This window comes from Salmo salar, chromosome ssa15, assembly GCF_905237065.1.
Source record: "Salmo salar chromosome ssa15, Ssal_v3.1, whole genome shotgun sequence".
NCBI lineage: Eukaryota > Metazoa > Chordata > Actinopteri > Salmoniformes > Salmonidae > Salmo > Salmo salar.
Genome location: NC_059456.1, coordinates 109912878 through 109928106, shown reverse-complemented (window position 1 = coordinate 109928106; position 15229 = coordinate 109912878).

The window sequence follows — 15229 nt, the reverse complement described above, 5'->3', positions numbered from 1 at the left end:
CTATATACAGGGTGTACGGTACAGAGTCAATGTGGAGGCTATATACAGGGTGTTACCGGTACAGAGTCAATGTGGAGGCTATATACAGGGTGTTACGGTACAGAGTCAATGTGGAGGCTATATACAGGGGGTACAGGTACAGAGTCAATGTGGAGGCTATATACAGGGGGTACCGGTACAGAGTCAATGTGGAGGCTATATACAGGGTGTTACGGTACAGAGTCAATGTGGAGGCTATATACAGGGTGTTACGGTACAGAGTCAATGTGGAGGCTATATACAGGGGGTACCGGTACAGAGTCAATGTGGAGGCTATATACAGGGTGTTACGGTACAGAGTCAATGTGGAGGCTATATACAGGGGGTACCGGTACAGAGTCAATGTGGAGGCTATATACAGGGGGTACCGGTACAGAGTCAATGTGGAGGCTATATACAGGGGATACCGGTACAGAGTCAATGTGGAGGCTATATACAGGGGGTACCGGTACAGAGTCAATGTGGAGGCTATATACAGGGGGGTACAGAGTCAATGTGGAGGCTATATACAGGGTATTACGGTACAGATTCAATGTGGAGGCTATATACAGGGGGTACCGGTACAGAGTCAATGTGGAGGCTATATACAGGGTGTTACGGTACAGAGTCAATGTGGAGGCTATATACAGGGGGTACCGGTACAGAGTCAATGTGGAGGCTATATACAGGGGGTACCGGTACAGAGTCAGTGTGGAGGCTATATACAGGGGGTACCGGTACAGAGTCAATGTGGAGGCTATATACAGGGGGTACCGGTACAGAGTCAATGTGGAGGCTATATACAGGGGATACCAGTACAGAGTCAATGTGGAGGCTATATACAGGGGATACCAGTACAGAGTCAATGTGGAGGCTATATACAGGGGGTACCGGTACAGAGTCAATGTGGAGGATATATACAGGGAATACCAGTACAGAGTCAATGTGGAGGCTATATACAGGGGGTACCGGTACAGAGTCAATGTGGAGGCTATATACATGGTGTACCGGTACAGAGTCAATGTGGAGGCTATATACAGGGGGTACCGGTACAGAGTCAATGTGGAGGCTATATACAGGGGGTACCGGTACAGAGTCAATGTGGAGGCTATATACAGGGTGTTACGGTACAGAGTCAATGTGTAGACTATATACAGGGGGTACCGGTACAGAGTCAATGTGGAGGCTATATACAGGGGGTACCGGTACAGAGTCAATGTGGAGGCTATATACAGGGGGTACCGGTACAGAGTCAATGTGGAGGCTATATACAGGGGGTACCGGTACAGAGTCAATGTGGAGGCTATATACAGGGGGTACCGGTACAGAGTCAATGTGGAGGCTATATACAGGGGATACCGGTACAGAGTCAATGTGGAGGCTATATACAGGGGGTAACGGTACAGAGTCAATGTGGAGGCTATATACAGGGGATACCGGTACAGAGTCAATGTGGAGGCTATATACAGGGGGTACCGGTACAGAGTCAATGTGGAGGCTATATACAGGGGATACCAGTACAGAGTCAATGTGGAGGCTATATACAGGGGGTACCGGTACAGAGTCAATGTGGAGGCTATATACAGGGCGTACCGGTACAGAGTCAATGTGGAGGCTATATACAGGGGGTACCGGTACAGAGTCAATGTGGAGGCTATATACAGGGGGTACCGGTACAGAGTCAATGTGGAGGCTATATACAGGGGGTACCGGTACAGAGTCAATGTGGAGGCTATATACAGGGGGGTACCGGTACAGAGTCAATGTGGAGGCTATATACAGGGGGTACCGGTACAGAGTCAATGTGGAGGCTATATACAGGGGGTACAGGTACAGAGTCAATGTGGAGGCTATATACAGGGGGTACCGGTACAGAGTCAATGTGGAGGCTATATACAGGGGGTACCGGTACAGAGTCAATGTGGAGGCTATATACAGGGGGTACAGGTACAGAGTCAATGTGGAGGCTATATACAGGGGGTACCGGTACAGAGTCAATGTGGAGGCTATATACAGGGGGTACAGGTACAGAGTCAATGTGGAGGCTATATACAGGGGGTACCGGTACAGAGTCAATGTGGAGGCTATATACAGGGGGTACCGGTACAGAGTCAATGTGGAGGCTATATACAGGGGGTACCGGTACAGAGTCAATGTGGAGACTATATACAGGGGATACGGGTACAGAGTCAATGTGGAGGCTATATACAGGGGTACTGGTACAGAGTCAATGTGGAGGCTATATACAGGGGGTACCGGTACAGAGTCAATGTGGAGGCTATATACAGGTGGTACCGGTACAGAGTCAATGTGGAGGCTATATACAGGGGGTACCGGTACAGAGTCAATGTGGAGGCTATATACAGGGGATACTGGTACAGAGTCAATGTGGAGGCTATATACAGGGGGTTACCGGTACAGAGTCAATGTGGAGGCTATATACAGGGGGTACCGGTACAGAGTCAATGTGGAGGCTATATACAGGGGGTACCGGTACAGAGTCAATGTGGAGGCTATATACAGGGGGGTACCGGTACAGAGTCAATGTGGAGGCTATATACAGGGGGTACCGGTACAGAGTCAATGTGGAGGCTATATACAGGGGGGTACCGGTACAGAGTCAATGTGGAGGCTATATACAGGGGGTACCGGTACAGAGTCAATGTGGAGGCTATATACAGGGTGTTACGGTACAGAGTCAATGTGGAGGCTATATACAGGGGATACCGGTACAGAGTCAATGTGGAGGCTATATACAGGGGGTACCGGTACAGAGTCCATGTGGAGGCTATATACAGGGGGTACCGGTACAGAGTCAATGTGGAGGCTATATACAGGGGGTACCGGTACAGAGTCAATGTGGTGGCTATATACAGGGGGTACCGGTACAGAGTCAATGTGGAGGCTATATACAGGGGGGTACCGGTACAGAGTCAATGTGGAGGCTATATACAGGGGGTACTGGTACAGAGTCAATGTGGAGGCTATATACAGGGGGTACCGGTACAGAGTCAATGTGGAGGCTATATACAGGGGGTACCGGTACAGAGTCAATGTGGAGGCTATATACAGGGGGTACCGGTACAGAGTCAATGTGGAGGCTATATACAGGGGGTACCGGTACAGAGTCAATGTGGAGGCTATATACAGGGGGTACCGGTACAGAGTCAATGTGGAGGCTATATACAGGGGGTACCGGTACAGAGTCAATGTGGAGGCTATATACAGGGGGTACTGGTACAGAGTCAATGTGGAGGCTATATACAGGGGGTACCGGTACAGAGTCAATGTGGAGGCTATATACAGGGGATACCAGTACAGAGTCAATGTGGAGGCTATATACAGGGGGTACCGGTACAGAGTCAATGTGGAGGCTATATACAGGGGATACCAGTACAGAGTCAATGTGGAGGCTATATACAGGGGGTACCGGTACAGAGTCAATGTGGAGGCTATATACAGGGGATACCAGTACAGAGTCAATGTGGAGGCTATATACAGGGGGTACCGGTACAGAGTCAATGTGGAGGCTATATACAGGGCGTACCGGTACAGAGTCAATGTGGAGGCTATATACAGGGGGTACCGGTACAGAGTCAATGTGGAGGCTATATACAGGGGTACCGGTACAGAGTCAATGTGGAGGCTATATACAGGGGGTACCGGTACAGAGTCAATGTGGAGGCTATATACAGGGGGGTACCGGTACAGAGTCAATGTGGAGGCTATATACAGGGGGTACCGGTACAGAGTCAATGTGGAGGCTATATACAGGGGGTACAGGTACAGAGTCAATGTGGAGGCTATATACAGGGGGTACCGGTACAGAGTCAATGTGGAGGCTATATACAGGGGGTACCGGTACAGAGTCAATGTGGAGGCTATATACAGGGGGTACAGGTACAGAGTCAATGTGGAGTCTATATACAGGGGGTACCGGTACAGAGTCAATGTGGAGGCTATATACAAGGGGTACCGGTACAGAGTCAATGTGGAGGCTATATACAGGGGGTACAGGTACAGAGTCAATGTGGAGGCTATATACAGGGGGTACCGGTACAGAGTCAATGTGGAGGCTATATACAGGGGGTACCGGTACAGAGTCAATGTGGAGGCTATATGGAGGGAAACGCTGTAGGAATGCTCAACCGGTGTCGCTTATTCAGCCGACAGAAACTTTCAACCGGTTCTCCCCATTAAGCGAGTCGGAGTCGGAGGCCGAGACTTCTCTGGTCTCTACTCCTCCCGTTGTGGGGTCTGAGACGCCGACGGCTCCCACCATTAGCTCTGACAAATTGAAAACCCTAGTCATTGGCGACTCCATTACCCGCAGTATTAGACTTAAAACTAATCATCCAGCGATCATACACTGTTTACCAGGGGGCAGGGCTACCGACGTTAAGGCTAATCTAAAGACGGTGCTGGCTAAAGCTAAAACTGGCGAGTGTAGAGAGTATAGAGATATTGTTATCGGCACCAACGATGTTAGGATGAAACAGTCAGAGGTCACCAAGCGCAACATAGCTTCAGCGTGTAAATCAGCTAGAAAGATGTGTCGGCATCGATTAATTGTCTCTGGCCCCCTCCCAGTTAGGGGGAGTGATGAGCTCTACAGCAGAGTCTCACAACTCAATCGCTGGTTGAAAACTGTTTTCTGCCCCTCCCAAAAGATAGAATTTGTAGATAATTGGCCCTCTTTCTGGGACTCACCCACAAACAGGACCAAGCCTGGCCTGTTGAGGAGTGACGGACTCCATCCTAGCTGGAGGGGTGCTCTCATCTTATCTACGAACATAGACAGGGCTCTAACTCCTCTAGCTCCACAATGAAATAGGGTGCAGGCCAGGCAGCAGGCTGTTAGCCAGCCTGCCAGCTTAGTGGAGTCTGCCACTAGCACAGTCAGCGTAGTCAGCTCAGCTTTCCCCATTGAGACCGTGTCTGTGCCTCGATCTAGGTTGGGCAAAATTAAAAATGGCGGTGTTCGCTCTAGCAATCTCACTAGTATAAAGACCTCCTCCATTCCTGCCATTATTGAAAGAGATTGTGATACCTCACATCTCAAAATTGGGTTACTTAATGTTAGATCCCTCACTTCCAAGGCAGTTATAGTCAATGAACTAATCACTGATAATAATCTTGATGTGATTGGCCTGACTGAAACATGGCTTAAGCCTGATGAATTTACTGTGTTAAATGAGGCCTCACCTCCTGGTTACACTAGTGACCATACCCCCCGTGCATCCGGCAAAGGCGGAGGTGTTGCTAACATTTACGATAGCAAATTTCAATTTACAAAAAAAAAAACAACAATGACGTTTTCGTCTTTTGAGCTTCTAGTCATGAAATCTATGCAGCCTACTCACTCACTTTTTATAGCTACTGTTTATAGGCCTCCTGGGCCATATGCAGTGTTCCTCACTGAGTTCCCTGAATTCCTATCGGATCTTGTAGTCATAGCAGATAATATTCTAATTTTTGGTGACTTTAACATTCACATGGAAAAGTCCACAGACCCACTCCAAAAGGCTTTCGGAGCCATCATCGACTCAGTGGGTTTTGTCCAACATGTCTCTGGACCTACTCACTGCCACAGTCATACTCTGGACCTAGTTTTGTCCCATGGAATAAATGTTGTGGATCTAAATGTTTTTCCTCATAATCCTGGACTATCGGACCACCATTTTATTACGTTTGCAATTGCAACAAATAATCTGCTCAGACCCCAACCAAGGAGCATTAAAAGTCGTGCTATAAATTCTCAGACAACCCAAAGATTCCTTGATGCCCTTCCAGACTGCCTCTGCCTACCCAAGGACGTCAGAGGACAAAAATCAGTTAACCACCTAACCGAGGAACTCAATTTAACCTTGCGCAATACCCTAGATGCAGTTGCACCCCTAAAAACTAAAAACATCTGTCATAAGAAACTAGCTCCCTGGTATACAGAAAATACACGAGCTCTGAAGCAAGCTTCCAGAAAATTGGAACGGAAATGGCGCCACACCAAACTGGAAGTCTTCCGACTAGCTTGGAAAGACAGTACCGTGCAGTATCGAAGAGCCCTTACTGCTGCTCGATCATCCTATTTTTCCAACTTAATTGAGGAAAATAAGAACAATCCGAAATTTCTTTTTGATACTGTCGCAAAGCTAACTAAAAAGCAGCCTTCGCAAATGGAGGATGGCTTTCACTTCAGCAGTAATAAATTTATGAACTTCTTTGAGGAAAAGATCATGATCATTAGAAAGCAAATTACAGACTCCTCTTTAAATCTGGGTATTCCTCCAAAGCTCCATTGTCCTGAGTCTGCACAACTCTGCCAGGACCTAGGATTAAGGGAGATACTAAAGTGTTTTAGTACTATATCTCTTGACGCAATGATGAAAATAATCATGGCCTCCAAACCCTCAAGCTGCATACTGGACCCTATTCCAACTAAACTACTGAAAGAGCTGCTTCCTGTGCTTGGCCCTCCTATGTTGAACATAATAAACGGCTCTCTATCCACCGGATGTGTACCAAGCTCACTAAAAGTGGCAGTAATAAAGCCTCTCTTGAAAAAGCCGAATCTTGATCCAGAAATTATAAAAAACTATCGGCCTATATCGAATCTTCCATTCCTCTCCAAAATTTTAGAAAAAGCTGTTGCACAGCAACTGACTGCCTTCCTGAAGACAAACAATGTATACGAAACGCTTCAGTCTGGTTTTAGACCCCATCATAGCACTGAGACTGCACTTGTGAAGGTGGTAAATGACCTTTTAATGACGTCAGACCGAGGCTCTGCATCTGTCCTCGTGCTCCTAGATCTTAGTGCCGCTTTTGATACCATCGATCACCACATTCTTTTGGAGAGATTGGAAACCCAAATTGGTCTACATGGACAAGTTCTGGCCTGGTTTAGATCTTATCTGTCGGAAAGATATCAGTTTGTCTCTGTGAATGGTTTGTCCTCTGACAAATCAATTGTAAATTTCGGTGTTCCTCAAGGTTCCGTTTTAGGACCACTATTGTTTTCACTATATATTTTACCTCTTGGGGATGTCATTCGAAAACATAATGTTAAATTTCACTGCTATGCGGACGACACACAGCTGTACATTTCAATGAAACATGGTGAAGCCCCAAAATTGCCCTCGCTAGAAGCCTGTGTTTCAGACATAAAGAAGTGGATGGCTGCAAACTTTCTACTTTTAAACTCGGACAAAACAGAGATGCTTGTTCTAGGTCCCAAGAAACAAAGAGATCTTCTGTTGAATCTGACAATTAATCTGGATGGTTGTACAGTCGTCTCAAATAAAACTGTGAAGGACCTCGGCGTTACTCTGGACCCTGATCTCTCTTTTGAAGAACATATCAAGACTGTTTCAAGGACAGCTTTTTTCCATCTACGTAACATTGCAAAAATCCGAAATTTTCTGTCCAAAAATGACGCAGAAAAATTAATCCATGCTTTTGTTACTTCTAGGCTGGACTACTGCAATGCTCTACTTTCCGGCTACCCGGATAAAGCACTAAATAAACTTCAGTTAGTGCTAAATACGGCTGCTAGAATCCTGACTAGAACCAAAAAATTTGATCATATTACTCCAGTGTTAGCCTCCCTACACTGGCTTCCTGTTAAGGCAAGGGCTGATTTCAAGGTTTTACTGCTAACCTACAAAGCATTACATGGGCTTGCTCCTACCTATCTTTCCGATTTGGTCCTGCCGTACATACCTACACGTACGCTACGGTCACAAGACGCAGGCCTCCTAATTGTCCCTAGAATTTCTAAGCAAACGGCTGGAGGTAGGGCTTTCTCCTATAGAGCTCCATTTTTATGGAATGGTCTGCCTACCAATGTGAGAGACGCAGACTCAGTCTCAACCTTTAAGTCTTTACTGAAGACTTATCTCTTCAGTAGGTCCTATGATTAAGTATAGTCTGGCCCAGGAGTGTGAAGGTGAACGGAAAGGCTGGAGCAACGAACCGCCCTTGCTGTCTCTGCCTTGCCGGTTCCCCTCTTTCCACTGGGATTCTCTGCCTCTAACCCTTTTACAGAGGCTGAGTCACTGGCCTACTGGTGTTCTTCCATGCCGTCCATGGGAGGGGTGCGTCACTTGAGTGGGTTGAGTCACTGACGTGGTCTTCCTGTCTGGGTTGGCGCCCCCCCCCTTGGGTTGTGCCATGGCGGAGATCGTTGTGGGCTATACTCGGCCTTGTCTTAGGACGGTAAGTTGGTGGTTGGAGACATCCCTCTAGTGGTGTGGGGGCTGTGCTTTGGCAAAGTGGGTGGGGTTATATCCTGCCTGTTTGGCCCTGTCCGGGGTATCATCGGATGGGGCCACAGTGTCTTCTGATCCCTCCTCTCTCAGCCTCCAGTATTTATGCTGCAGTAGTTTATGTGTCGGGGGCTAGGGTCAGTCTGTTACATCTGGAGTATTTCTCTTGTCTTATCCGGTGTCCTGTGTGTATTTAAATATGCTCTCTCTAATTCTCTCTTTCTCTCTTTCTGTCTTTCTCTCGGAGGACCTGAGCCCTAGGACCATGCCTCAGGACTACCTGGTATGATGACTCCTTGCTGTCCCCAGTCCACCTGGCCGTGCTGCTGCTCCAGTTTCAACTGTTCTGCCTGCGGCTATGGAACCCTGACCTGTTCACCGGACGTGCTTGTTGCACCCTCGACAACTACTATGATTATTATTATTTGACCATGCTGGTCATTTATGAACATTTTAACATTTTAACATTTTGACCATGTTCTGTTATAATATCCACCCTGCACAGCCAGAAGAGGACTGGCCACCCCTCATAGCCTGGTTCCTCTCTAGGTTTCTTCCTAGGTTTTTGGCCTTTCTAGGGAGTTTTTCCTAGGGAGTTTTTCCTAGCCACCGTGCTTCTTTCACATGCTTTGCTTGCTGTTTGGGGTTTTAGGCTGGGTTTCTGTACAGCACTTTGAGAATATCAGCTGATGTACGAAGGGCTATATAAAAATAAATTTGATTTGATTTGATTTGATATATACAGGGGGTACCGGTACAGAGTCAATGTGGAGGCTATATACAGGGGATACTGGTACAGAGTCAATGTGGAGGCTATATACAGGGGGTACCGGTACAGAGTCAATGTGGAGGCTATATACAGGGGGTACTGGTACAGAGTCAATGTGGAGACTATATACAGGGGATACTGGTACAGAGTTAATGTGGAGACTATATACAGGGGGTACTGGTACAGAGTCAATGTGGAGACTATATACAGGGGGTACCGGTACAGAGTCAATGTGGAGGCTATATACAGGTGGTACCGGTACAGAGTCAATGTGGAGGCTATATACAGGGGGTACCGGTACAGAGTCAATGTGGAGGCTATATACAGGGGATACTGGTACAGAGTCAATGTGGAGACTATATACAGGGGGTACCGGTACAGAGTCAATGTGGAGGCTATATACAGGGGGTACCGGTACAGAGTCAATGTGGAGGCTATATACAGGGGGTACCGGTACAGAGTCAATGTGGAGGCTATATACAGGGGGGTACCGGTACAGAGTCAATGTGGAGACTATATACAGGGGGTACCGGTACAGAGTCAATGTGGAGGCTATATACAGGGGGGTACCGGTACAGAGTCAATGTGGAGGCTATATACAGGGGGTACCGGTACAGAGTCAATGTGGAGGCTATATACAGGGTGTTACGGTACAGAGTCAATGTGGAGGCTATATACAGGGGATATCGGTACAGAGTCAATGTGGAGGCTATATACAGGGGGTACCGGTACAGAGTCCATGTGGAGGCTATATACAGGGGGTACCGGTACAGAGTCAATGTGGAGGCTATATACAGGGGGTACCGGTACAGAGTCAATGTGGAGGCTATATACAGGGGGTACCGGTACAGAGTCAATACGGAGGCTATATACAGGGGGTACCGGTACAGAGTCAATGTGGAGGCTATATACAGGGGGTACCGGTACAGAGTCAATGTGGAGGCTATATACAGGGGGTACCGGTACAGAGTCAATGTGGAGACTATATACAGGGGGGTACCGGTACAGAGTCAATGTGGAGGCTATATACAGGGGGTACTGGTACAGAGTCAATGTGGAGGCTATATACAGGGGGTACCGGTACAGAGTCCATGTGGAGGCTATATACAGGGGGTACCGGTACAGAGTCAACGTGGAGGCTATATACAGGGGGTACCGGTACAGAGTCAATGTGGAGGCTATATACAGGGGGTACCGGTACAGAGTCAATGTGGAGGCTATATACAGGGGGTACCGGTACAGAGTCAATGTGGAGGCTATATACAGGGGGTACCGGTACAGAGTCAATGTGGAGGCTATATACAGGGGGTACCGGTACAGAGTCAATGTGGAGGCTATATACAGGGGGTACTGGTACAGAGTCAATGTGGAGGCTATATACAGGGGGTACCGGTACAGAGTCCATGTGGAGGCTATATACAGGGGTACCGGTACAGAGTCAACGTGGAGGCTATATACAGGGGGTACCGGTACAGAGTCAATGTGGAGGCTATATACAGGGGGTACCGGTACAGAGTCAATGTGGAGGCTATATACAGGGGGTACCGGTACAGAGTCAATGTGGAGGCTATATACAGGGGGGTACTGATACAGAGTCAATGTGGAGGCTATATACAGGGGGTACCGGTACAGAGTCAATGCCAATAGTCTGGGTAGCCATTTGATTGTTCAGGAGTCTTGTGGCTTGGAGGTAGAAGCTGTTTAGAAGCCTCTTGGACCTAGATTTGGCGCTCCGGTACCGCTTGCCATGCGGTAGCAGAGAGAACAGTCTATGACTGGGGTGGATGGAGTCTTGGACAACTTGTAGGGCCTTCCTCTGACACCGCCTGGTATAGAGGTCATGGACGACAGGAAGCTTGGACCCAGTAATGTACCGGGCCGTACGCACTACCCTCTGTAGTGCCTTGCGGTCTGAGGCCGAGCAGTTGCCATACCAGGCAGTGATGCAACCAGTCAGGATGTTCTCGATCGTGCAGCTGTAGAACCTTTTGAGGATCTGATCCCATGTCAAATCTTTTCAGTCTCTTGAGGGGGAATAGGTTTTGTCGTGCCCTCTTCACAACTGTCTTGGTGTGGTTGGACCATGTTAGTTTGTTGGTGATGTGGACACCAAGGAACTTGAAGCTATCAACCTACTCCACTACAACACCGTCGATGAGAATGGGTGTGTGCTCGGTCCTCCTTTTCCTGTAGTCCACAATCATCTCCTTAGTCTTAATCACGTTGAGGGAGAGGTTGTTGTCCTGGCACCACATGGCCAGTTCTCTGACCTCCTCGCTATATGCTGTCTCGTCATTGTTGGTGATCAGGCCTACCACTGTTGTGTCATCAGCAAACTTAATGATGGTGTTGGAGTCGTGCCTGGCCGTGCAGTCATGAGTGAACAGGGAGCACTGGAGGGGACTGAGCACGCACCCCTGAGGTGCCCCAGTGTTGAGGATTAGCATAGCGGATGTGTTTTTACCTACCCTCACCACCAGGGGGCGGACCGTCAGGAAGTCCACGATCTAGCTGCAGAGCGAGGTGTTTAGTCCCAGGGTCCTTAGCTTGGTGATGAGCTTTGAGGGCACCATGGTGTTGAACGCTGAGCTGTAGTCAATGAACAGCATTCTCACATACACTACAGTTCAAAAGTTTTAAACTGGCAGCTTCATTAAAGTACTAGACAGCATTGTGACATCTAATGAACTTTGGTGGCCAAGATGTGTTGATATCTGTACTGATGGTGGAAAAGCCATGACATGGAGACATAGTGGAGTGGTATTAACCTGTGGTGAGTTATTCAAAATGTTTGATGAACAAATACGATTTTATATGTAAGATGGCTAAATAAAGAGCAAAATTATTGATTATTATTATTTGTGCCCTGGTCCTATAAGAGCTCTTTGTCACTTCCCACGAGCCGGGTTGTGACAAAAACTAATTTTACTTGTACTTTATTCTTGGTCCTCCAAGCATAGCCTCCCTCCGTTCCTCAGGTGACTCCTGGTGCCCTTGCTGGTATTGCACCACTTGGTGTCGCTAATACACTAAATCCCTCCTCTTCGATGTTTGACGAACCTTTATGATAACACATCTCCAAACTGCAGATCTATGCATTATAACGTAACAAACCATTATCTAGTACTCAAAAAAAGTATCTCTTGTATACAGAATTAACATATTTCCCAACAACAACATACTGTAATGTTTATTTCTACTTTCTTTCAACGACCAATCATAACACTGGTTACATTGCTGGAACTCTTCAGTTAACTATATTTATTTGACAATAATTTTTGCCGTAACTTTTCTGTGATGGCTAGGGGTAGTCTGCCCTGCCATTCAGACTGTGCCGGAGATTATTCTGATCCATTATGGCAACATGTCTATCTAACATAGACTTTCAGATGCACAACTTGTTGTCTGAGTCTTTAGGGGTCCAGGGTGTAGTTGAATGGCCTCGTCAGGTTCAGGCACTTGTCTAGGCAGTGTGTCTGGCTCTGCCCGGTCAGTGTCTCTGTCACTTGTAGTCCATTGTCCTGACTGTGGTTGTATCCACAGTTTCACAAAAGAAACATGTCGCATGGCCCCCTTGCTATTCCTTTCCAGGAAGTTCCCCTTCCTGTCCACAACAGCGTGTGGCTCTGGTTCGAAGGTAGTTGACAACTTGTTCTGCTTTGATTGCTGCTCTCCTAGATCTGTCTGCATTCTGTCAGCCCTTAAAGTAATTACAATTTAGCAGATTAACACTGAAGTGATAGATGTGCAGATGATGATGTGCAAGTAGAAATACTGCTGTGCAAAAAAGCAAAAAAGTAAATAAAAACAATATGGGGATGAGGTAGGTAGTTGGGTGGGCTATTTACAGATGGGCTATGTACAGCTGCAGCGATCGGTTAGCTGCTCAGATAGCTGATGCTTAAAGTTGGTGAGGGAGATATAAGTCTCCAACTTCAGCAATTTTTGCAATTCATTCCAGTCATTGGCAGCAGAGAACTGGAAGGAAAGGTGGCCAAAGGGGGTGTTGGCTTTGGGGATGACCAGTGAGGTATACCTGCTGGAGCGCGTGCTACGGGTGGGTGTTGTTATGGTGACCAGTGAGCTGAGATAAGGCGGAGCTTTACCTAGCATAGACTTATAGATGACCTGGAGCCAGTGGGTCTGGCGACGAATATGTAGCGAGGGCCAGCCGACTAGAGCATACAGGTCGCAGTGGTGGGTGGTATATGGGGCTATGGTGACAAAACGGATGGCACTGTGACAGACTGCATCCAGTTTGCTGAGTAGAGTGTTGGAGGCTATTTTGTAAATTACATCGCCGAAGTCGAGGATCGGTAGGATAGTCAGTTTTACGAGGGTATGTTTTGCAGCGTGAGTGAAGGAGGCTTTGTTGCGAAATAGGAAGCTGATTCTAGATTTAATTTTGTATTGGAGATGCTTAACTAGTATGGGCTATCTGGGACGCTAGCGTCCCACCTGCGGGACACAGCCAGTGAAATAGCAGGGCGGCAAATTCAAAACAGCAAAAATCTCATAATTCTAATTTCTCAAACATACTACTATTTTACACCATTTTAAAGATACCCTTCTCCTTAATCCAACCACGTTTCAAAAAGGCTTTACGGCGAAAGCAAAACATTAGATTATGTTAGGACAGTGCATAAAAAATAAAAGCCACACAGCCATTTTCCAAGCAAGGACAGGCGTCACAAAAACCAGAAATACAGCTAAAATTAAGCACTAACCTTTGATCTTCATCAGATGGCACTCATAGGACTTCATGTTACACAATACATGTATGTTTTGCTCGATAAAGTTCATATTTATATCCAAAAAACCCATTTTACATTGGCCCGTAATGTTCAGAAATGCTTTTCCTCCAAAAACTTCCGGTGAATGAGCACATCAATTTATAGAAATACTCATCATAAACGTTGATAAAATATTAAACTGTTATTCAAAGAATTATAGATAAACATCTCCTTAATAATGCAACCGCTGTGACAGATTTCGGGAAAGCACACTTTGCAATAATCTGAGTACTGCGCTCAAAAAACAACATCAGGCAATATAGATACCCGCCATTTTGGAGTCATCTAAAATCATAAATTGCATTATAAATATTCACTTACCTTTGATGATCTTCATCAGAATGCACTCCTAGGAATCCCAGGTCCACAATAAATGTTGTTTTGTTCGATAAAGTCCATAATTTATGTCCTCTTTGTATGCGCGTTCAGTAAGCTACTCCAAATGTAGGAAGTGCGCCGAAACTTTCACGACGAAAAGTCAAAAAAAGTTATATTTACGTTCGTAGAAACATGTCAAACGATGTATAGCATCAATCTTTAGGGCCTTTTTAACATAAAAGTTCAATAATATTCCAACCGGACGAGGAGGAGGTCTTGTTCGCTCTCTGTTCACTGCAAAAGCCTGAAACAACATTCTAAAGACTGTTGACATCTAGTGGAAGCCTTAGGAAGTGCAAAATGACCCCTAAATCACTGTATACTGAATAGGCCCAGTCTTGAAAAACTACAAACCACTTCCTGGTTGGATTTTTTCTCAGGTTTTTGCCTGCCATATGAGCTCTGTTATACTCACAGACACCATTCAAACAGTTTTAGAAACTTCAGAGTGTTTTCTATCAAGTTCATATTTATATCCAAAAACAGCGTTTTACTATGGCATTGATGTTGAGGAAATCGTTTCCCTCCAATAACCGGCAGTCAAGTCAGCGTCACAAATTAAATAATTAAAATTAGAAAACTGGTAAAATATTATATTGTCATTTAAAGAATTATAGATTTACATCTCTTGAACGCAATCAACTTGCCAGATTTAAAAATAACCTTACTGGGAAATCACACTTTGCAATAATCTGAGCACTGCACCCAGAAAAATACGCGTTGCGATACAGACTAGACGTCATGTTGGGGAGATCTAAAATCGAAAATACTATGTAAATAATCCATTACCTTTGATTCTCTTCATCAGATGTCACTTCCAGGTATCACAGGTCCATAACGAATGTAGTTTTGTTCAAAAAAGCTCATCATTTATGTCCAAAAATCTCCGTCTTGTTAGCACATGATCTAAGCCAGCCGGACTTCTCGTCATGAACGAGGGGAAAAAAATATTTCCGTTCGTTCAAACATGTCAAACGTTGTATAGCATAAATCATTAGGGCCTTTTT